The sequence below is a fragment of the Anastrepha ludens genome, chromosome 2 (assembly GCF_028408465.1).
Source record: "Anastrepha ludens isolate Willacy chromosome 2, idAnaLude1.1, whole genome shotgun sequence".
NCBI lineage: Eukaryota > Metazoa > Arthropoda > Insecta > Diptera > Tephritidae > Anastrepha > Anastrepha ludens.
In genome coordinates this window covers 120,645,700-120,671,540 of record NC_071498.1, presented here as the reverse complement: position 1 = coordinate 120,671,540, position 25,841 = coordinate 120,645,700, and the positions used below count along the sequence as shown (strand labels likewise).

Below are 25,841 nucleotides of genomic sequence, written 5' to 3'. Positions count from 1 at the left end.
TTTGCGCCTCTTTTTCCAAAAATATCATCGCCCACGCAAACTTTTCGTGTTCGCTATATTCACTTTCTAACGTGCACTCTCAACGTATTCTTGATCTCAAGCGCAGCTGCAATAGCAGTCAATGTCACCAATATCGTTTTGTTCTGTGTTCACTCTTATCGCTCACTTCTCAAATTTTTGTCTTCAACTGCCAAGGCGAATCTATTCTCCACTTTTCGATTCTCTATCTTTATGCTCGATTAACCACCACCAGTTCCAGTTCATTGAGCTCAATGACCTTCTAAAGAGGTGTAGACGTTTTCGGTGCTCAAAGTTTCTATGTTTTCAAATTAAAAATGTCGACATAAATTTTTAATTTAATAGTTGGTTTATTGAAACATAAAATTTCCTTAAATTTTTATATGCAATCTGTATTTACATACACGTTTCAGACTGACGTACAAATTTTTATCGAAGAGCTACGCAGGGGTAAAAAAGGTATGAATAAATACAAAATTGGTGACACAATTTGCTGTCTGGTGATAACAATCGCTCCAGAATTTATATGAAGCATTTAGGGATTTCCGTTGCTCGCCAATCAAATATCCGTACAGTCATATAATACTTAATATAATTTCCCTATTCGGGCAATAAACGTTCTTATCTTAGTCTACTTGCAAGTATAAATATAAGTTTGGTCATTAGCGGTGCGTTAGTACTTACCGAGATGGTGTCCGCTTTATTACCCTTATTTACAATCGCGCTTTTCTGCGGTTTTAGCGCTTCTGCGAACACCACAGTCGACTGGTGGGAGTCCGCCACACTCTATCAGATCTATCCTCGATCGTTTATGGACAGTGACGGTGATGGTATAGGTGACTTGAATGGCATTACATCTCGTTTGGAATTTCTCGAGGAAATAGGTGTGACAGCTACCTGGCTTTCACCGATCTTCGCTTCACCGATGAAAGATATGGGTTACGATGTGTCTAATTTCACCAAAATTGAACCGCTCTTTGTTACAATGGAGGATTTTGATGCAATGATTTCAAAGGCGCATAAATCTAGTTTTATTTCTATAAACAACCATTTCATATATTTTCATTCAGATGGCTGTCTTTGGTGGTTCTGCATGGACTTGGACTGAAGAACGCCAACAGTATTACTTACACCAGTTTCTAGCCAAACAACCTTATTTTAATTACACCAACTCTATGGTATGAGCACATTTGATCGAGGTTTTGGAATTTTGGCTTGATCGTGGAGTGGATGGTTTTCGCATTGATCCAGTACCATTTTTCATAGAGAAGCGTGGTACAGATAAGACGATTTCAATTGATGCACTAAGGACTGATCAAAAATATACAAAGAATCAACCAGAAACTCTCGAATTATTATATCAATGGCGCGAATTTTTAGATGAATATCAACAAAAACATGGCGGCGATATTAGGTGAGACTTACCTAATAAGATGCCAAATAATCAATAGAGTTATAGTTTTGTCTAAATTACTCTATTAACTAAATTAATCTTTGTCTAATTGTATTTCTCCACAGAGCCCAAATTGCCGAAGCTTATACCACTACTGAGATTTTAAGCACTTATGTCAGCAATGGCACTCATATTGGAAGTCAATTGCCAATGAATTTCAACTTTATTCGATTAAGAGAAAGTTCCACTGCACAGACTGTTGAAGAGTACGCCAAAGAATGGATGGATACCATATGGACGAAACATAAAATGGCTAACTGGGTAGTAGGAAATCATGACAACAGTCGTCCAGCCACACGCATAGGAGCAACTAGGACAGATCTGATGACGATGACAGTGCATGCATTGCCCGGCACATCTGTTACTTATAACGTAAGTGTTAATTGTCACTTAAGGAAATTTTTATTACAAGCTGCAATTTTTACTTCCACAAATGGACTCACGCAATAATTTGATTTAAATGATCGGTTTTAACCATCCAAGTGAACACTATTCTATACCTTATTTACGCGCCAACAACGGTGGCCGGAACTCTATTGTTCTGTGTGTGAGTTCTTAGTAGCGATTATCTTGACGATAACAAAAATTCTAAGAAATCTTAATAGTCAACATCGCAATATTTCGTATTATTTAGAAATACAGCGCACGCTCGATAACGTGAACACTCTAAAGCGTGAACACCCCAAAACGTGAACAGATATTTTTGTGCATTGACTTTTTTTGTCGGGAGAACTATCAAGTGCAGCACTCAGACATGAATTAAGTCCATTGTACTACACTTGGATTCCCTTTTAATTTTCCTTAAATCTACCCGATCTCCGAAGAAATCTGAGTAGATCTTGTGGTGCTAAGGAACCTGATTCGAGCGAAGACGGGACAGACGCCGTCACATCCTCCTCTTCACAAGCTGGGCAGAATAAACTGCCTGAGATGCCCAACCTTTCCATGTGCTTCACCCACAGAAAGTGGCCCGTCATTAGTCCAACCAGCCGTCTGCACTCCCCTCTGCTTAATGACAAAAGGGTTTGCGACAGTCGATCGGACATGACAGGTAACATCAGTTAGGCCATCTGCAGCCTCTTTCAGCCCGCAAAGCTCGCTTGTGGGTGGTGGTTACCAATTTGCTAACCGTGGCTGTGATGGCCGCAGAACGGAGTGGCAAAACGAGCTCTGGACCTAAGAAGTTGGCCTCAGAGCCCATCTTAGCTAAGGAATAAGAGGTCTCGTTACCCGCGATACCCACGTGTCCCGGGACACATGTTAGCATCAGGCTATTATATATACCGACATAGCTCAGCCTGGAGTTACAGGACTTGACTACCCCTGATGTGGTTGAGGGGCTGTCTAAGGCCATGAGCGCAACGTGGCTACGGTACATGTAGATCTGTTTGAAACACAGATGCGTGCATTCCAAGAGCAAAGTGCAGTTTTGTGCCGCTGGATTCCACGTACTCCCCAAAGCCGGAGCCATGCTCGGTCCTGGAGCCATCCGTAAAAACGCGAAAACCGTGTTTGCCGAACTCATTTTCTGAGTTTGACCACAACTGAACCTCTGGCAGCACTACACTGTATCTCTTTTCAAGTACGACTCTTGGTGGCATGGAGTCAAGAGACATGGAGAAAATCGCTGGATCGACGTCCATGCCTTCTTTGTTTTCCAATGCCGGACAGGGGCCGTACCAATTCCCATTGTGTTTTAGCCTGCACTTGGCTTTCAAGGCCTCTCCTTGGATGAAAGCATCAAGTGGTGGTAAACCAATCAGGGCATATTAGATGCCGGGCCTGAAGTAGTCGAAAAAGCTTCGGTGCAACAGATGGCCACAGTGCGTTGTAGTCTCGATAAGGTCCTCCTGACTCCCACGCGAGAGAGTCTACTCATCCATACCACTGATGCATAGGTGATAATAGGTCTTATCATAGCCGTGCAGATCCATACTACCTTGCCAGGTCCCCAAGACCCCACGTTTTCCCAAAGACACCTTTGCACTGCCAGAAAGCTGTCAGTGCTTTGGATGTCTTTGTTTCAGCGTGTGATTTCCGTAGGAGCTTACTATCGAGGATTACTCCAAGATGTATAATTTTCTTGGATAGCTGGATTGTGACAAGTAAAATATTTCCGTCGCGGTTTTGGTTTTGCAAAGAATGTTTCGTCTTATGTTTTCTGTTGACTTCTCTGTCGGCTTTTCAAAAAAAGGCTCATCTGTGACGATTTTAGCAAAGAAATATAATGTTGCTAAATCAACAATTTGTAACATTAAAGCGAAAAAGCAAGTGATTTTAAAATGCGTAAACAACACGTATTGTAGACCTGGAAATAGAAAACCCTGCGTTCTTCAGAGTTGCCCATAATAGAGAGAACTCTTTATCGAAAACTGTCTTCGCAACCTCAGCTAGTGGATCCGTTTAAAGAAAAACTTCAAGCTAAAATGGCCGAATTCGAGTTGTGCAACGATCAATTATATAATGCTGATCAGTCGGGGTTATTCCGGAGATTTTTGCCAGAGAAAACGTACGCGTCAAGTTTAGAGAAGAGAGCCCCAGGGGTAAAGTCTGAGAAGCAGAGAATCACGTTTTTATGCTGTTCAATTCAAAGGCCCCTGGATCTCACAAGCTTAAGCTTTTGGTAATTGGAAAGGCGAAGAATCCACGCTGCTTTAAAAACTTTTGGTGTCACACCGACCATAAGAGCTCGAAATCCGCCTGGATGACGTCGGCTATTTTCAAGCAATGGTTTCATGAGTCATTTGTTCCACAGGGGAATATTCCTTTTAGGGTTTGCCCGATTTTTAAGGATAACTGGTTGTTTTTTAAGGTTACATCGTTTTTGAAGGAGAAAGCCTCACCAATTAAAGCTCTCCTCCTAATCGACAACGCTCCTTCTCACCCAAATGAAGCTGAACTGACAACGGAGAAGGGGCAAATTTCGGCAATGTTTATGCCACGTTACTCCTCTCATTCAACCGATGGATCAGAATGCAATAAAAATTACTAAGTTGCATTACAGAAACACCCTTCTAGCTTCAATAACTGCGACAAAGTCTGTTTTGCTCGAGTCGTTGAAAAAAATCAACTTAAAAACAACTATAAATCTTTTGGATGCGCCTTGGTTTCGTGTTGGTGAAGCAACATTAGCTAAGTGCTGGAACAGTATTTTAAATTTTGTGTTCAACAATGATGATCCTGAAGATAATGTTCCGTTGGCGGTTTTAAAAGAAAAATGGGAAACTGAACTTTGCACCTTGATGAGTAACACCGTCGATCTCCTTAGTAGTTTAAATCCTGAGATTCGATCGAGCTCGCAGATATGCTCAAAGATATGTATGTGGGTTATTGAAAAAACTTTTTTTATTAAACATTTTAGATTGAATTCACGTTACCAGCCATTCACGAATGGAACGAAGATATCGAGGAGGGCAATGCAGATGACGATCATCAGAGGACGAACCCGATGATGACAGCGTATCACAGTTACTGGAGAAAATTAAGCAGACTGAAGCAGTTGAAATTTTCAACAACGCGTTAATATGGGCTGGTCATGAAGACGTCGATCAAAATGGTATGAGTGTGCTAAGACGATTAAGGGAGAAAGCTGTGCTTCAAGTTTTAGAAAAATAGGAGATACAAAAAAAGATGACTGATTTTTTTAAATAAAACTATCGTATGATTTAATTTTCAATAAATATGTAACGAAAACAAACATAAAAGAACACAAACTGTAACCCTGAAATGCAATCAGCTGTTTTTTTGCGCGCTAATCGGACAACGAATTGCAGAAATTTTTGGTGGACACTTTAAAATAAAGAAATAAAAGAATGCTAGCTATTGAAGAAAGTCCTATTAGCAGCAAAACAGTTAGAGGTAAAATGAGAATGTCTTGACTTTTCTATCAAATGTGAAAAAGTGAAAAATGCTAATTATTTAAACGATCCTTTTTGGTAGTATGGACGGAAGGCGAAACGAGACTTCTGCTGGATAAATACGCCTCCTATTTGCCGGACATTGGTCCCTTCAAGCAGCTAAAGACAAAAAAGGGCATGTGGATGAAAATTGGCGCAGAGTTCGATGGGAAAAGTTGGAAGCAGTGTGAAGAAAGGTATAAGACCATCATGAAACGTAAAAAAGTGGCGGTGGAAAATAACAGCACCTCAGGTGCAAAACGCCAAAAGCTACAGTTTGAAGAAGAGCTCGAAAAAATATGCAAACTAGATTATTCCATTGAGCCGGCAGTAAAAATAAGTAGCCAATGTATGATAAAAAAAGATATCGCAGCAAAAGAAAAGCAAAGAAAGAGGAAAACGCTGCAAGAAACTATGTTAGAAATTGCTGCTAGGAAGGAGGAAGCCAGAGAGAAGCGACACAAGGAAAGAATGGAGAAAGCTGCAAGAATCGAAAGCCTTTTGGAAAAGTGCATCAGTGAAAACAAACTGAGGTTTCAAAAAATTATGGCACCAAAACGCATGCAAAATTCGATATTACATCTTATGATAAGCAATAAAAGACCAAAGACGCTTTGGACACACGCTTTTTTCTCAATAGAAAGGCTAATAGAGATAGCGAAACACCTTGACATGCCGTTGGAAAACAATATCACCTCCAACATAAAGAATCCTCCATGGACACTACCGACGAACAGCATTCTGTTAACACAATATAAAAAAAAATAACTCCCGGTGTCCGTATTTCTGCAAAACTTTCAATGCATACGCAACATTACCATAATTGGTCCACACTATATACTGACGGTTCGAAAAATGAAGATGTACTCGCCTTCAGCATTGTTAACGAAAATGCAACACTATCTTCCGCCTTATTACCATATTATGCATCCGTTTTCACAGCCGAAGCAACTGCCATCTATAACGCCTGTAAAATAGCAGAAAAAACGGAGGAAAATGGCTTATCTGCAGTGACTCACTATCAACTTTGACTTCAATAAAAAATATAAACAACAACGATATATTGATATCTCAAAGATACGCTAATTTCAAACCCTGAAGAAATCAAGTTGTTTTGGATCCCTAGCCATATTGGAAAACGTGGAAACACCTTAGCAGACGCAGCAGCAAAACTTGCCACTAAGTCGCCGTTACACACAATATACAGTTTTAATAAGGTCGACCTAAAAAACGCAACTAACAAAGCAAATCGACAACAAATGTTACAACGATGGCAAAACATCAACCATTATTATAAATGCATTAATCCAAGCTTCAACCCTCAAATCTTCCCAGCAACAACCACAAGGCGAAACACGATTATTTATACCCGTTTTCGGCTTGGACATACACGCCTGACCTACAGCAACCTCTTTCAAAGCAACAACCTACAAAACCACGTTTGTCAATTCTGCAACGAAGAGACACTTTCTATCCAACACATCGTTACAAATTGTGAAGCATTACATTCAATAAGACAATCAATATCAAGCCACACAATAGAAGAACTTCTGTCCGAAGTTAATGCAGAAAACATTAAAAGTTTTATACACTTTATTTACAAAATTAATTAGTATTTCGAAATCTAAATTATACACAAATATTATTATATAAATACTTATGTTACGTAAAGCTGATGGCCTAGTCGCAATTGCTTTTTAATTTATTGTGATTGTAATTCATTACTTTTCCAATTTCCAAATAAAAAAAAAAAGAAAATAATAATATGATCTCCCTTATTTTCAATAAATACAATATATAAAACAAAAGAAAAAGTAGTTTTTTAATATTTATTGAAGTTTCTTTCAAAGTACATCTCGTTAATGCAATTAGTGCGTTCGAAAACCGTGCTAGTCCAAAATTTTACATTTTTGGTCTCTTCATTGACCTTAAAACGTTACTTAGCTGTTAATATTGTACAAATAAGGGGAAATGCCGAGCCAAGTTAAAAATAATTTTTTGATTTCCTCGGAACGTTAATTTTGAACATTTACTGTTTTTGAACTAACCTATTCAATGTTGCTAAGTAGAAAATTTCCGATTTTCTTAAACAAATTTAGGTACTTTAAAAAACATGCCAAAAAAGTGACTTTATTTGGCTTCTTTTTATTTCGCCCAGCTCAGTAAGAACAGTGTCGCTTACTTCGAAAGGAAAATGTTGTTCCTGAACGGAAGCAGGATCAACACAGTATTCTTTTTTCTCTATAAAATCTTGTTTGTCTATGCAAATATTATGAAGTACGCAGCATGCTAGTATAAATTTCGCTGTAGTGTCAACTTCATGAAAATCTAATCGCATAAGTTGCCGGAAACGACATTTTAACAATCCAAAGGCGTTTTCAATTCGGACCCGTGTTTGACTAAATTTGTAATTGTATCTCTTTTCTTGCTCAGTTAAATTCCCGTATTCCCTATACGGCGTTAACAAATAATTTCGGATCGGATATGCAGAATCCCCTAACACATGATATTTTGGTAAACATAGCTTTGGAAGTTCTTTACCAATGAAAGATAACTTCAACACACGCGAGTCGTGCACTTTACTCGCCTCGCCAGTGAAAACATCTAAAAATTTTAGATTTTCATCACATATACCCTGCATAGTCACGGAAATTGTGTCATGCCTATTTATATATTATATGTTGAACGAATTTTTTTTTTCTGCGCCCTTGTCGAAATGTAGGTTCCGGCAATTCAGCCTAATACGTTAGGAAAACCAGAGATTGCCGCAAACTCATTTGATATAATCTCTATTTCAGTAGCACTTTGAGGGAATTTTATGATGTCTGGTGAAAGTCCAATCAGAAACGACACAACATTGTTTATCACGTTATGGGCACAAGAATATGACACATTAAACAGGATGCTAACCTCACGTGTGGTAGTTTTATTGCAGCAAAACCTACATAGGAAAATTATTTGAATTAAATGCATACACATTGGAGTCATTCCATTGTTACCATAAAAACAATAACACGTGTGTGTTTGGCGTTACTTGTGGTCTCCCTCCTTTATAGTTCCTCCTTATATAGTACGAGCTGTTTGTGTATTTTGCGATTAAATCATTCGCACTTTCACGCTCAATGCGAAAATTTTGTTTAAACTGTAAATGTTAATAAATTATAAAAACATACTGTATATAAACAAGCACTGAACAGAATTATTGAAATAGTGTCTAGTATTTTGCCCACTAGTTTGAGAGCGGTAAGCGGATTGGGCGAGAGATCTTCAAGAAACTCCACTCAGAAAAAAGAAAAAGCGTTAACACCATTCTTCATAGTATGCATCTTTCCTGAAACTTGGTGGGCGAAAACTAAACCGTGCCCCTATGAAAAAATTACCTCGCGGCCTGTGTACAAGTTGACTACTTCATTTAAAAAGTCATTTACGCGTAAGCAGTTAATTTTTGGACTTAAAAGTACGCCGAGCTCCTCGTCATCTGAAGAAGAGGATGACGACTCCAGGAGGTCATTTATTAAACTGTTTGCTAAAATCAAGTATCGTTTTTCCATTTCCCGGCTAACAATGTTCTTCCACCTATGACACCAATTATTTGTATGGATTTAACTATGTATACATATGTATGTATGTAAATTCAATATTTTCGCGTAAACACATTTACCAGACCAAATACAATTTCTTTTACTGATTTTAGTAATTTCAATTTGCAAATATCACGGGCAGCTACAATATTTTAATAGTTCTATGTATAATCTCAATTTTCGCATTTTCAATTCACGACTGCTAAAATGAAATGTCAAAAATGTGTAGACTTTATCTGTGCTGCTCGGACACAGCCGATTAATGTAAGCAAGAAAGAGTCAAATAAGGGGCTACTTTTGTTACTGATCAGCTGATTAATAGGGCAATTATCTCCACCGTCGATACCAGAGAGGGCAAGAAATGTTGCACTTTCACATTTTTTTAGGTTTGCCCTTGGAGAAACGATAAAGCTGCCCCTTGGGAAGATTGCATTAATTTTACAAAAGAACACAAAATTCGAAAGTGGCAGCACAGGGCAACATTTTCATGTAGAAAAGAAAACGCTATTAGTCTTTTTGGGCATTCCAACGTAAACACTTTTGTTAACGTGCTCTGCCTTATTTTGAATTAGTTCACGTTATCGAGCGGTGGTAGCTGCCTTATCTGCTGTGCGTCAATGGTGTCGATGTCAACCCTATAAAGATTTGGAAAGCCTAACTTACGCTTTGCTGAGTTCTGTATTAACGTACCAATGATGCGTTGCCCAGTGCGCTAAAAACCAACATCTGCTGAATATCCTACATTTGCTTCTGGTAAACCAGGTTCATATTCGCCATTTACACGTTTGCGTAAGAAATCGTCTCATTTACCTCTTACCAAATGTTGGTGCAGACTTTAGTTCGGAAATACATAAAGAAATGCTCCAGATATGGTAAAGTATCAAAAGTACTTTGTTGGAATTTCACTCAAAAAAACGAAAAAAAAATTACCTGATTATTAATTACTTCCTATTATGTGAATGAAAATCGTTTCTAAAAATGTGTCATAGCAAACTGTCATCAGCGGTGGTAACTGGGAGTGAGCTTCAACCACTCAGTAATGGATCCCTGGGCTCTTCTGAAGCCAAGTTGGCATTTTCGGTACGCTTAGTTTACAGGTACAAATGTCAATATATGTATAAGTTTGAAGCAATATCATACATTATTTTTGAGCAAATGGTTCAAAACTGTTTTGTGATCGATCTTAAGATCCTTGGCGATGCTACGACTACTAACATGTCGGTAAACTCCGATTATTTCTGTGATTTTATCGCCATTTTCGACAATGGGCATGCCCTTTGCGAGGAGCTTCTTTAACCCTACAGTAGTCGCGCCCTTGAAACTGACGTAATTGGTCGCGCGGTCTACATATGTAATCCATTTTAAAATTAAAAATACAAAAGATAAATATTTAATTCTTCCATTGCTTTTGTTTTAAGTATTCTTGTTATTTTTTAATTTATTAATATTAATCAAAAATAACATAAATAAACTTTCTGTTCTTACATAAAATAAATAAAAACCAAAACTTCATTTTTTAACAAAAAATTAAGATACTTCACAAAAGTATAAAATATATATAAAATAACCAGAAGATTATTGAGATGTTTTAATTGTTTTCGAAACATGACGAACATACAGTCTTGGAATGATCAGGACAAATGAATTTATTGTAAGCGTGACACACTTTACGGGTGCTTTTATTACGGGCCCTTCCACAATCGTAGCAACGACCGACGTAGTTATTGTGTGTTGCACCTTGATGAGTTACAACTTGTGGAAGATCCAAGAAGTCTTTTATTTTAAATGTCAGTGTCAAGACAAGGCTAAGCCTATGAGAAAATCACGCCTTTTGACAGATTCATCCGGCTTTCGTTGATCTCCGGTGTCAGAATCAATCGCTGTATCGTTGTGTATTGTAGACATGGCTATTACCACTTTGTTGGCTTTTGGTACATAAGAAGCCAGAGTATATGGACAGTGAAATCCAAATTTTGAGGAGCATATTGGATTGCTTCTAGATATTCTAAATTCCCGGGGAACTTCTCTTTTATCTTTTCGAACGGTAGCAACCATTGTAATTCCATTATCAAATCATTGCTTTGCTATTTTCAGAGAGGAAAACCAATTGTCCATAGTAATATTGATATGTATATTCAAAATTGGTTGCACCATTCTCATCACGATATCAAATCTCTCGTTGCTTAACCGAAATGGACCTTCGGATTGTTGGCCGGCGTAAATTTCTAAGTTATAGGTGTATGGGTAATAAACATCTACATGTGCAAAAACTTTCAGTCCATACTTAGTAGGTTTATTTGGAATATACTGCCGAAAAGAACAACGCCCTCTGAAGGCCAAGAGTTGTTCGTCGAAGTCATTTCAGCAGAGTAGCATACATATGTAAATATATTATTATCAGAAAAGTTCCACAAAAATGTAAAATGAAAAAGTATGCCAAAAGTCCACTTTTATTTACAAAGTATAACTAGCTATTAGCATAAAACCTAATTTAAAATACTTACGTAATGGGTCGCGCGGCATACATACGTAGACCATGAATTTCACGAACCTCTAGCGACACTACTGCATGCGACAATTAACAGCGGAACACTGAGAGTGATTCTCTATTTGTTAGTTACAAGTAGTAAAAATCTCCAATGAAATCGAAGCATGATTTTCAAGAAATTTAAAATTTAACAATGGTGGATTACATATGTAGACCGCGCGACTACTGCAGGGTTAACATCAGAAATGCTTGAGCGTAATCGAATAAACCAAAATTGCACGTCATTAGCTGATCCAGTACCGGCACCATAAACAATATTCATAATTTCAACGGCCTGTCTTGCATTTTCGCCTTTATCAAAAAAACTCTATAATGTATCAAATTTTCTCTTTGTTTTCGTCTATTGTTAACACCCTGTAACTCATTACTGAATGGAACAAATAAAATATACCAAGATAAATGTTTTATGTTGAATATTACCTTGACATCGAGAATAAACCTTAAATTGTTTGATCGATACTTTACGACAGTGGTCGCCAACCTGTCGATCGCGAGCTACCGGTAGCTCGCAAAGGCAATTTTGGTAGCTAGCGCTGCTCACGTTGCAAAAAATCCAAAAGTCTGAAAATCATACCAGCATTAGCAAATTTCAGGAATTTTCATAATAAATAGATAAACAGCGGCAACACTGCGGTAAGCGATTTCGCGCCGACAAACACGACGCGAAGTCGCGTCTCCGTTCTAGGATCGGCTGGAACCGATTAGCGTGTTCGAGAATTTTTTGGCTTTATATATACGCAATGCAAGAATGATATAAACAAGATTGCGCCCATCAGAGCGTACGTGTCGTCACGTTTGCTGAGTTGTGCAGTATTGCCAACCATTTGCTCTTCGCAATAAATTTAGTGCTTTTTTATACCGAAAATGCGAAAATTTTGAAGTTTCGTGTTTGTTTCTTTTTGCGTTTAATTTAAAGCTACCGAATGCTTCAATGCTATCACTAGTAAAATGCTTCATACATATAAAGCTCGTTTTTCGATTGAAGGCATTTCCTCGCCGGCAGAAATGCATCCACTGTTTGCAGAGCGCCTCATCCTTTGGAAATATAATATAAAAAAGCTTATATCACACGCTTTATTGAGGTTCTTACTAGCACAATTTTTCACTGCACATTTCATGTTTTCTTATTTTTCACTTATACGAGTACACTTTCACGAAATATCTTATTTTTGCGTAAATATTCACTAAAACGTTTGTTACCGTTTGTTCTTATTAACGCACATTTCAAATAAGAAACGAATATTCATAAACATCAACAATAACCGCAATCATGGGCAATGTGACCAGATCTCTGAGAAGATTTTAGTGCTAATGAAAATTTTTTTACTCTTATAAAATTTGATAATTTGAAAGTGCAAATTTAATTTTTGGCTCCATTTAAGGTTATGCAAAAATATTATTTGCCCCGCTCCCAACTCTTCTTAAGATTGAAAACCTTTTTACACATTTTAAAAAGCCTTTGAATTTATTGAATGCGAATTAAAACCTTAGAGGTGTAATTGTTTCTTCCGGTCATAAATCTTTAGTGAGACATAGGACATTAAGAGTTGTATTCATTGTAAAAATAAGCCACAAACTACCAGAAAATACTAAAGAAACCATACTGACATTTTTACAAAAAGAGTACCTTATCTAGTTACATAACTTCAAATATAGCAAAAAAGCCGTTCCCTTAACAAAAGAGTCTCGTTTAAGAAAAACCTCATAAATTAAATTGTACATAAGCATGACATATTTATTTAAAAAAACGCACATTTTAAAGACAATTTGTCACGCATACAAAGTTCTTTAAGTGATTCAATAAAAATTTGTTGGGTTATTTTCTTTGAATGGGCATTTTAATGCGTTTTTATATCCAAAGCTAGGCAACACTGCAGTAGCGAGAGAGAGATTTGACTGCCGAAAGCAGAAGAACACCAACAACACCTGCACTCGCGGGCAATGCCACCAGATGTTAAAAAAAAGTAAAGCTAAATAAAACTGAGTGAATTATTTAAATAATTATTAAAAAATGCATATTTTACAAAATTATAAACATGACATTTTAATTAGAACAGCTAGAAAAATGTCATGAAGAAAGAACTAAAACTCCGAGACAAAAAATAATGAAAATAACAAAAAAAAAAATGCTAAATCAAGTTACGAAAATGGTAATCTGGCCATATTGGAGCTAAAATCACGTAACTAGTTGTCAAATTCGCTAAGCGCAAAGTAACGGGACCACGATGGGCGCCATCTCATTATTCTTTGCATCATGTACGCAATGCACGTCGACATTGCGCTCAGTTTAATACTGAACGGCATTAGCAACGTTCTGCGTGCAGCGGTTGGATTAGAGTTCGAAACATTATGGCAAGCAGTAGTAAGAAGGCGAAGACATACCATTTCCATTCGGAATGGGAAGAATAATACTTCTTCACAGAAGTTAAAGGCAAAAGTGTTTGTTTGTTATGTAATACATCTGTGTCAGTTCCTAAAAAAGGTAATATTGAGAGGCGTCATAAAACTGTACATTCGAATTTTGAGAAGGCATTCCCGTTAAATTCTGCCACCAGAAAAGTAAAACTGAAACATTTAAAAATCCAGTTAATTGGACAACAGTCAATATTTTTGAAAACAATCGACAAAAATAAGGCTGCAACTGAAGCATCTTATCGTGTTTCCCAGATAATTGCACAAAAGAAAAAACCTTATGAAGACGGAGAAATCATAAAACAAGCATTTTTGGAAGCTGCAGATTCTTTATTCGCCAACTTTAGAAATAAAGACGAAATAGTGTCTGCTATAAAATCTATGCAACTTTCTGCTAATACAGTGATGAGGCGAGTAGAAGTAATGAGCAATGATATTTTTTTACAGTTAAGAAGTGACTTAGATAACTGTATTTATTTTTCACTGCAACTGGATGAATCAACAGATGTAGTTGACACCTCACAGATGGCGATATTTGTCAGGATGGCTTTTAGTGATTTTACAATTAAAGAAGATATTTTGAAGTTAATTCCACTCAAAGGACATACTACTCGGCTAGAGCTGTTTTCTCATTTAAAAAATCTCATCTCTTCTGAGAAAATTCCAATATCAAAAATGGTAGGCCTGACAACTGACGGTGCTCCAGCTATGGTGGGTTGTGATAAGGGGCTCGTGGCGCTATGTCATAAGGATGAAAGTTTTCCACAATTTCTTAGTTGCCACTGTATTATACATCAGCAAGCATTATGTGGAAATTTTCTAAACTTGAACAACGTTATAAAATTGGTGGTGAAAATTGTAAACAAGATTAGAGCTCAAGCGTTACAAAGAAGATTATTTAAAACCTTGGCTGATGAAATTGACTGTCAATACAGAGAGCTACTTCTTCACTCTGAAGTGCGATGGTTAAGCAGAGGGCGAGTGCTCAAACGTTTCAATGATGTCCTGCCTGCTATGCTCCAATTTTTCAAAGAACGCGATGAACCGATTCCTGAACTGGAAAATTCGACTTGGCTCAGAGATTTTGGTTTTCTTGTGGACATTACAGAGAAATTAAATGAGCTTAACTTGCAGCTTCAAGGCAGGTATAAAGAATTAGCGGAAATGATTTCTGATATAAATGCATTTATTACAAAACTTGAATTTTGGGAACAAAACCTAAAAAACCGCGATACTAAGCATTTTCCTATTCTTTCCGAAAAGATATCCAAAAATCTATTAGAGCCCTATGACAGTAAATATCATATGGAAATAGTTTCTAACTTGAAGGAAAACTTCAAAAATCGTTTCAAGGATTTCAGCAAAATTGCTTTAGTGACGCAATTTGTTGTTTCACCCTTCATGGACATTGATATACAACAGTTTGCAACTTGTGTTATGAACAACTTTGGCGAAGACATTGCTGTGACAGAAATGGAACTGATTGCTGTTCAAAGTGACTTGACTTTAAAATCTTTAGGTTCAAATACAAAATGTATATGGACTTTAGTATGTAAAGATAAGTATTCAGTTTTATGTCGTGTTGCGTTGAAAGTGAAAGCGTTATTCAGTTCAACTTATTTGTGTGAATCTTCTTTTTCCAATATGAAATTTATTAAAAATAAATACCGCAATGGGCTTACAGATATACATTTGGATAACTGTATTCAAATGACTGTATCAAATTATTTTATTAATGTACTATTACTGTTTTGTTGTTTTTTTAAGTCGCTTGTGATTTGCCATTATGACTGTAAAAAATTTTGTTCCGATTGATAGGTGTGAACATGCATGTAGTTATGCATAAGTATAAGCACTATAAGTCATAAGTTTATTATATCATATATAGAACGTATATTAGTAAAATAAATGCATGTATTGTATGTCGAATATAACTGTATATTATTTAACTTATGATGGCTTGTGCATGTAGCTCGCTCTTTATTTCAAAATATTGAAAATAGCTCAACACATTGAAAAGGTTGGCGACCACTGCTATACGAGATATCGAACATTATAACCATCTACCTAGAAAACGAGGGATTTTTTATATCAGGCTAATCGACATTTGTATATATTTACATATTTTTATCGAAGTGCTACGTTGAGATTGTAGCCACTTTACCTACAAATTTGGTAAACCAATTTGCTCATTGGTGATAAAAATCGCTCCACACACTTATACTTCAATTGACGAATATTGTACGGAATTGATGTGAAGTGTTATGAGATTTCTAATATATTATGCAATCATATACCCTCTTCGGGCAATAAACGTTCTTATCTTAGTATATCTGGAAGTATAAATATAAGTTTGGCCATTACCAGTACTTCCCGAGATGGCGTCCGCTTTATTACGGTTATTTACAATACAATTGTGCTTTTCTGTGCTCTTAGCGCTTCTGCGAACACCACACTCTATGAGATCTATCCTCGATCGTTTATGGACAGTGACGGTGATGGTATAGGTGACTTGAATGGCATTACATCTCGTTTGGAATTTCTCAAGGAAATAGGTGTGACGTCTGCATGGCTTGGGCCTGTCTTCGAATCGCCGATGAGAGATATGGGTTATGATATAACTAATTTCACCAGCATTGATCCGCTCTTTGGTACAATGGAGGATTTTGATGAATTGCTTGCAAAGGCGCATAAATTGGGTGTAAAAATGATATTGGATTTTGTACCAAATCACTCGAGTTCTGAGTGTGTGTGGTTTCAAAAGTCGATTCGTCGTGAATATGGAAGACGGTAAAATCGATCCGGAAACAGGCGAGCATAGTGAGCCAAGTAATTGGGTGCGTAATCGGTTTAGCTATTGGTTCCTATTTTTCCTTTTATCAACGACTATTCTTCATTTCTTCGCACAGATATCTATTTTTGGTGGTTCTGTGTGGACTTGGAATGAAGAACGCCAACAGTACTATTTACACCAGTTTTTCCCTGAGCAACCTGACTTTGATCTCACGAATCCTATGGTAAAAAAACATTTGATCGAAGTTTTGGAATTTTGGCTTGATCGTGGGTTGGATTTCTTTTCGCATTGACGCTGTGCCATTTTTCACAGAGAAGCGTTATGAAAATGGCACATATCCCGATGAGAGAATATTTGGAGAATATACACTTAATCAACTAGAAAATGTCCTTTTAATATATGAATGGCGCGAGTTTTTAGATGAATACCAACAAAAACATGGCGGTGATACAAGGTGCGACACATCTATTCGAACGATAACCAACAGAGTATTAATTGTGTGTGAATTAATTAAATATATCTCTTTTTAGGATACAAGTGCTCGAAGTGTATACCCCTTCTACGACGTTGAGCGATTATATCAGCAATGGCACTCACGTTGGTAGTCAAGTGCCAATGAATATGTTATTTATTAATTTGGAAGGTTCTATCAGTGCACAGGATCTTGAAAGGTCCGCCAATGACTGGATGGATGCCGTATGGGAGAGGCACAAGTCGTCTAATTGGGTAGTAGGAAATCATGACAGCAGTCGTCCAGCTACTCGCTTAGAGGAAACTAGAAAAGATATGATGACGATGATAGTGCATGCATTGCCCGGCACATCTGTTACTTATTACGTACGTAAGTGCTAACTGTCACTTAAGGAAATCCTTGTCACGAGTGGTCATTTTTATTTCTAATTTAGGGAGATGAGATCGGCATGACTGATGGAGACATCGACTGCACAATAAGTTGTGAGTTCCGGGACCCAGAGCGTACTCCAATGCAATGGGACACTTCAAAGAATGCTGGCTTTAGCACTGGAAACTCCACTTGGCTACCTGTCAATCCTAACTACTCATATCTCAATGTACGGACTCAGCGAGGCGTGGCACGTAGCACCTTGAACATATACAAGGGAATGACCAGTTTGAAACAAACGGAAGCATTCAAGGCGTTCAAAGAAGATGGTGGAATTTCGTATGGAGCATTGAAGGAGCAGGTCTTTCAAGTTGTGAGGTTAGTTGAAGAGCAGATGTTTAAATTTCACAACTGATTGAAATAACGTTTTCAGAACTGCTGTTGGTCGTGAGGAGTACCGTTTACTAGCTAACTTCGGTAGCCAGATAGAATATTTAGATGGCTTGGCGAATAAGACTATGGAGTACGTGCTACTCACTTCCTATTCACCACACAATTATGGGTAAGTGTCTTGAGCGGTGACACTTCGGAAAAGTTTATAAAAACAAATGTGTTTCTTCTTGTTTTTACATTTCAGCGACAAGGTCGATTTAAGCAAACGAATTTATTTGATGCCTTATGAAGCGGTTATTCTGCGATGAGTTGCGTAAAGTACATTTGTAGGTATGTATGTGTCGGCAGTTCGAGCTACTGTTCTAATATATTTTCCCAAATCGTTTTAGCATCTTGCAACCAGCTTTTGTTATAACAACTTTAATTGTATTCTAGTGCGCAAAATCTTGTTTAATACTCTCAGTACCGTTATGTGAAAAAAATTGTAATAAGGTGCCCGTATGAAAATTATCAAAACAAAACCCCTATATCTTTGAACATACAGTGGAACACATAAGTATTTCTTACGTTAAGACGAATCTTTAAATTGTTTGTGATTTTTTGTTTTAAATTTATCTGTAAGATATTATATATATATTACAATATATATATAAACTTAACAATGCATAAAAAATTAGGAATTATTGCTCCCAAACGTGTCCTGCATGGGGTATAAATGTATGTATGTACATACATATAATATGTTCATTTAATATTTCATATGACAACCATTATTTTTGGAAACAGCTCTTAAGTGTCTTGGCATAGATTATACCAACTTGCGCTGAAATTCGGGAGGCATTTTTTTCATTTTGTATTTTTGTATTACCGGGCTTCAGCCTCGATATAGGACAAAAGATTTTCCATAGGGTTTATATCCCATTTTAACACATACGTCTTAATCTTGGGATCGTTATCGTGTTGAAATAAAAAACCCGCCCCTTGACATGCCTTTTTTACCTGCACTGGAATTTAAATTTTCCTTGATAATGGACAAATAAAAAAAGTAGTTTTCCGACTCCCTGAGCCGCAATAAATCCCAAACAAGGATAGAACCCCCACCGTTCTCAACAGTGGATTTAAGGTTTTTGATGCCCAGTCTTCATTTGACTTCTGCGTACTGCATCGTCGTATAATTGAGGTGCTAATATATGAGGGCTTTCGCGTTTTTATATCAATATTTGGCGTTTTTATCTGATTCTCAGCAAGAATTTCTTCTCCAGCTCTAATCAAACTTTTACCCTTTGGGGTTTTCGATATGCACAGTATCATAATTATGACCCTTTCATGTTGGTCTCCTTGCCGCGGGGATGGGGCTTAAATCGAAGTTAAACTCTATTTGAAAATTTCACCCACCATGAACTAAGATGGAAGCTCGGTATGGGGATTGGCGAACAACCCATTCGCGAAACGGCGCGTGTCCTGTTCCATTAATTCCCACACCTTCCCAAGCCAAGGTGTTCTTGGAATCGTGCCGAGGGCTGATTGGTGTAGGGAATTGAATCATGTGCATCGCGAACGGAGTTTTCCTCTCGAATACCTGCCCGCCTTCGAGAGTAATTGTGGCCTCACCGCGGTAAGGGGCGCTGCCTCGGGGGGCCCCATTACTTCCTCTCGAAACTCATAGGTTGTGGAGCTTGACGCAGTCAGGTGAAGCAACCGTAAGAAACAGAATGAATACAAACACAAAAGACAAAAACAAAAAAATCGTGCCGCATTGCCACACAATATCCTCCTCCGAGGAGGATATCCTGTTGGCACTCAGAGAGAGAGAGAGTCAGGCCGCAAAAAAACCTAAGGCGGAGGGTGCCCTCATGAAGTCTCGCTATACGAAGGCAAGGTTCATTCTCAGCAAGATTGCTAAGAACGAACTCGCTGGAGCGACTGACGAGCGTGACGCGGCCGATAAAATATGATACCAGCAGATTGTCAAGTAGTATGAGAACTTCTTATCCAAGAAATCTAAAATAGACAACAACAGAAAAGGCGATGCTACGAGGAGGAACAGGTCACAGTACGTGATCGATCAGACACCGAAGAGACCTAAGGTGTCCAACAGAATCGAAGATACGTCAAAACGAAAACCACTAACAGCGGCAAAGTAGTCCTGCAGAGGTGGGGGCAGGTGGAGGCCAAACTACCCAAGCTCGTACTAGACAAGCATCTAGGGTTGTCTTAGAAAGGTGCGTTGCTGAGATCAGCAGCTCACTGGAAGGCTTAAAGCTTAAGGTTATTCCGCCCAAGGACATACCTTGCCCTACTCGCGCTCGCATTTGGCTACCTATGATGGACTTAAGCGGTGCAGATGTGCTAAAATACTTAAAGTCACACAATCCTGTGGTGCCGATGGTCGACTGGGCAATCGTGAAGGCAGAAAAACCGCAAAAGAGCAGCATGCAATTCGTTCTGCAGATCAACGATGAGTGCGTGCCAATACTCAAAAAAACTGACAACAAAATGCGGTTTGGTCTAAGAAAGGCCAATCTAGATGAGGTAGATAGCAATATACAGCTAGAAATGCCAGAAAAACTCTACCTAGCTGAAGACGACAACAAACCCGATGCCTAGAGCCATACAGGTGAATCTACAGCACTCGAAATGTGCTACAGAGAACTTGGATGTCTTCCTCAGGGAAGGGGACATCGACATCGGATTTATACAGGAACCCTGGGCCAGAGACAGTGAGGTTAAAGGGTTCCAAGACAACAACAACATTAATATATTCTACAATAAAGCAGACGGTGAGGCCCGATTATGCACAATCACTAAAAAACACTTAAAAGCTTTTCTGTGTTCTAATTTTAGTACTCCCGACTTTACTGTGGTGAAAGTGGAGCTGCAGAAATCGGCAATATACCTGGCATCGGTGTACATATATGCCACATGATAAACCCGCGCCGCCAAAAGAAGTGGCCTGACGTAGGGACCACCCCAACCTTCACTTTTCTGAGCTCGACAAATTTTCCAGGCTCAGAAGAGGTCTTAGACGTTACCCTATCCAAAAACCATAATTCCAAAATAGTCACAAATTGGGAGAGTATCCGACAAGAAATTCTTTTCGGACCATAGTTGGATTCTCTTCGATATCAATCTTAAGCTTGAGAAACCAACCTCATATAGAAACCCTAGAAGAACAAACTGGCACATATTCCGTAGAGTAACCCAGTCTAAACTTCAACACATAAATACAACCATAACGTCAAGTGAAGACTTAGATAAGAAAGTAGGAGCTTTCTACAATATCTGCTACAAACACAAGTACTTCAAACCCTACAAAGATTGCCTTAGGGAATACAAGAAAACAATCAAAGATGCTCGGACAGAGGCTTGGAGATATTTTTGTAGTTCCATCGAATCAACCAAAGATACGGCCAGACTAGGTAAGCGTTTATCCAAAGAGCACTCCTGCCCTTCCTTCTTTAAGAAAGATAACGGAGAATGGACAAAATCCTCGGCCGACATACTAGAATATCTTATAAATACACATTTCCCAGATAATACACAATATATTGAGAACAATAGTAACAGTGCTCAAACATCCAACCTGTCATCCAATACAATCAGTCACATCGTATGCCAAGATAGAATATTATGGACGATGAAAAACTTTGAACCATACAAAGTAGCCGGCCCAGATGGGATATTCCCAGCCATGCTGTGGAACACTCGAGAGACGACGATCCTTGGCTATTTTTCAGGAAAAGTCTTATGCTAGGGCATATTCCAGAAAGCTGGAGGAAGGTTAAGGTGATTTTTATTCCCAAAACTGGTAGACGCGGTCATGATACAGCGAAAGACTTCAGGCCCACCAGCTTACCCTCTTGTAATCTCAAACTCTCGAGCGATTGTTGGATGTATATCTCAGAGAGAAGATTACAGACACAACGATTTCACCATCTCAACATGCCCACCTCAAAGTAAAATCCACAGATACAGCTCTTCATGGAGCATAGAATACAAATAATACTCACTAGTCGACATAGAGGGAGCGTTCAACAATGTTAGCACAAGATCCATAATTGAGGCTATTAATATGTTAGGCACTGACATACATAGCCCTCAACGAATGGATAGAGAACATGCTTAAAACTAGAATAACTTCGGTGAGGTGAAGTTGGTGCAAGACAGTCAGGCAGCTATAAAGGCCTTAGACTCCAACTCCATTTCATCCAAACTAGTATTACTGTGTAGAGAGGCGCTGGAATTGCTTAGTCATTGGCTCGAAATCAATCTGATATGGGCTCCCGGTCACAAGAACATACGGGGTTATGAGGTAGCCGATGAGCTAGCAAGAAAAGGTTCCACACTAGAAATAGCAGAGGCAGTGGCAGTCCCCACCCCGCTCAAAGCACCCCCGATTAAAAACATCCATTGCTTCACACTATCATGCTTTAGCCGAAAGAAGATAGAATCAACTAACTACATGTATTACAACAAAAAAGCACAGGACGAATAATCTGGTAGGATGCTCTCGGTCAAACATCTCACGCATCACTGCAACCACTACAGGCCATTGGAAAGTAGGAGATCATGCAGCTAGACTCAACCTACCCTTCAATCCTATCTGCAGAAACAGTCAAGCGGAAGAGGCAAAGGAAAGTCTTTTCCACTACTTATGTGAATGTCCAGGGCTAGCTAGGGCACTACTCCGCTCCTTTGGTAAGCCTTTCTTGCAGCAAATTAATGAGATCTCAGATATCGACATAAAGAATTTGCTGTTATACTTGGACCTCACTAAATGAACCTGCCTTAAACCAAAAAAAAAAAAAAAAAAAAAAAAAAAAAATCATCTTACGAGGGCGGTGGTAGTAAAACGGTGCTGGTTCCTAATTAGGATTATTTCAGGGAAATACTCAACCATTTCAACAACAAACATAATTGTGAACAAAATGAATTCATATATGAGTATTTTTAATAATAATACACACTAGTAGCGCCAGTTCAGTTACAAAAATCAACAAACGGAACTTGTTGGAATAACGAATTTAAAACAAGAAGCAAAATACCTCTGTGAGCACTAACGACTACTTGCATAAAAATGATTTTTATGGGGAAAGTAAGAATGCACCAGACACCGATTATAGCAGTACATAGTCCCTATTTTCCAAGAATAAATTTTAGTAATCATTAAGTTTGCTAAGAAGAAAAGCTATGGAGAGATGTTGTCTTGGCGTAGAGTGCTAAGTTTGTGACCACGACTGTATGCACTTAAAAGTATTCACAGTCGAATGCTTCCGGCACCTAGTTGTTTGAAAGATGCCAGTTTTATGAGGTATAACCATACTCGATAATGATGAATCTTGCTCGATAACTTAGTTGTTGTTTTCACATGCAAATTTTTCGTCAAGTTAATCGAACAGAGAGACAGCGAGCAGAGAAGTGGTGAATAGAAGAGGCCTAATGTCACGTCAAAGCAGAAAACATTAAGTGCCGTGGGCATTCTTCCGCATTTTTTACGAAATGTCAATCCCATTTAGTTTTTAACTCTTTCCTTTTTCCGGTTCTCAGTATTTTCATAAAAGGAAAGGACTGCTCCGCGGCCGCACTGCTATGAGGCAAAGTAGTCAGATTACACCTACATCGGCCTAAGTTACTAAATAACAATTCATTAAAAGTATTCCCCTTTTTGCTAGACATGGTTTTGTAGCACCTTATATTCAAATTTTGTTACAAAGTTCGGTACTTTGAACAAAAGTTGCAAGCCAAAAAGAGACAGGTGTGCATCCTTAAATGTTACAGATTTTAAACTTTGTGCGGTAGAAGTGGTAGCCCAACAAATTTCAAAAATAAGGGGTAAAAGTGTGCACACTGACTACGATGCTCAATTGCTCGCTTAACAGCAGAATTTCGACCGGAACTAAATTATGAGAATTTGAGTGTATGGGCACAGCAACTGGGCAACTTTACCTGCTCGTCTTTAAAGCGATTTTGATTTTCTGAAAAGCGTACGCATTGCCCAGCCCACCGGGAATTTAGAAAAGTTATTACTGTGTTTTTTTTATTCGTTCCATATGAAAAAAACCTTGGTAACCATATTAACAAATAGTAAAAAAAATGTTTTTGCTCTGTTTTTAAAAATGAGAAAATGTTCAATTTATATTGACTAAGCGCTTTGCCTACTGACATAAAGATTTTCAGACTCAATCATACCAGGGAAATGCAGTGCGTCACATCTAACAAAGGTTTATTAAGTCTGTTACTTTTGAGTGCAGAGTGTAAATAAGTAAACTACGAAAAAGGATCGGAAAATGATGCCGCGGAAGTTCTTGGACTAAGTGTGTTCGTAGTTATCACATTTTTTCAATTTAAGTGAAGATTTAATACCAGTTGATAAATTTGGACATTCTGCGGCAACTAGTTGTTTAGAGGAACTGTTTTATTTTATGAATCTAACTACAAACCTGAGAAATCCAGCAATACCGAAGATACCGTTACACATCTTGGTGCATAATTCACATCGTTTATACCCAACGTTACCACATTTTCGAAGAGTCTATTAAAACTTTCATTATTTCAGTGATGCATTTTCAGAATTTCGAAGCCTTGTGCGACCACTAAACCTCAATCTAGTCACATGACAGCTGTCAACCAGCAACGGCAAGAGGGTGCGCTAAATTCCAAATAGACGGTCTTAGTGGGGCACCCAATACACACATACATACATACATACATATTCATATAAATAAGTAACGGTAGGGTAAATGGAAGGTAAACATTGGATTAAAACTCCGGTTAGGTTGGGGTAGTCGTTGGCAAGCAGTTATTTGTATGAAAGTCACGTTCGCCGACAGTTTTCTTTTTCATTCTTCCCTGTAATAAAATGATTCAATTTTATTGCTTTAAACCTTGGCGATGGCAATGCAAAAAAAAGGAAATATATTATTGGATGACAGAATATAAATAAGCTGCGTAAATCCTTTGGAATTTAAGTAAAAATTCTCTGTTAAATAAATAGAAAATAAGTTGCGAATAAATTTCTGATAATTTTATTTTTCTCTGGCATATGAAAATTTTTTTATATAGATTCAACCAAAGCCAAAAACAAAAAAAAATTGAAATAAAAACATGCGAAAAAAGCGTATATTGAAAAGTATTAAAATTTTCGTGTGTGTACTTTCAGATAATACCTTTGAATTGCTTTCCAAGTTCAACTGCAAAACTGTACTTAAATACGTAAATCCGATTGCCCGGTATTTAATAGGCAAAAAAATAAGTCTTTGTACACTAAGAAACAGCTTATTTCATTTTCAAAATACTGCCCACGAAAATCAATGCACCTTCGCACGTGTTCGAACCAATTTACGAATCACTCGGACTGCGATAACTTTAAAACATGTGATTTGAAGCCTATTGCGGGAATGGTAAGAAATCATTGGTTATAAAATTAGAGTGCTCAAAAATTCAAATTGAACAAATGTGTGCTTGTATTTTCGTGATGGAAGATGTTTTTTCCTTTGCGTTTGGTTTTTCTTATTGTATTTTTTGGGAATCTTCTGGTGGAACAAGGGGTGACATAACATTCAGATTAAATCATTTTACGTTGCTCTAATGTCTCAGTGGTGCTATGTCCAATTATAGCGAACATTTTATTCTAAATCACCTTTTAAAAATGATTGTTGTTTAGTTTTGGGGCCCGTATGTATACCCATAGATACATGATTTGTGGCTTTCAGCCCTTTATTCACCTAAATGATTATTAGCTGCATATAAGGGGTCTTTCAAAAATGACACCTAGACGTCATTTTTTAATTTTATTTATTATAAAATGGCTTTTTGTGCACTGGTACGTAAAGCGATATGTTGAGCAGCCATGAAGTCTACTCAAAAAGTTTTCGGCTATTAATAAGTCCTAAAACTGCTGTAGGG

General features: G+C 37.8%; 3 pseudogenes; 2 read left to right on the top strand and 1 right to left on the bottom strand.

Annotated features, from left to right (window-relative positions):
* Positions 1 to 706: 706 nt before the first annotated feature.
* LOC128872003 (maltase A2-like) lies at positions 707 to 6,765 on the top strand (annotated as a pseudogene).
* Positions 6,766 to 6,976: 211 nt separating this feature from the next.
* Positions 6,977 to 10,853, bottom strand: LOC128871996 (putative nuclease HARBI1; annotated as a pseudogene).
* Positions 10,854 to 16,286: 5,433 nt separating this feature from the next.
* LOC128859242 (maltase A2-like) lies at positions 16,287 to 18,244 on the top strand (annotated as a pseudogene).
* The last annotated feature ends 7,597 nt before the right edge of the window (positions 18,245 to 25,841 follow it).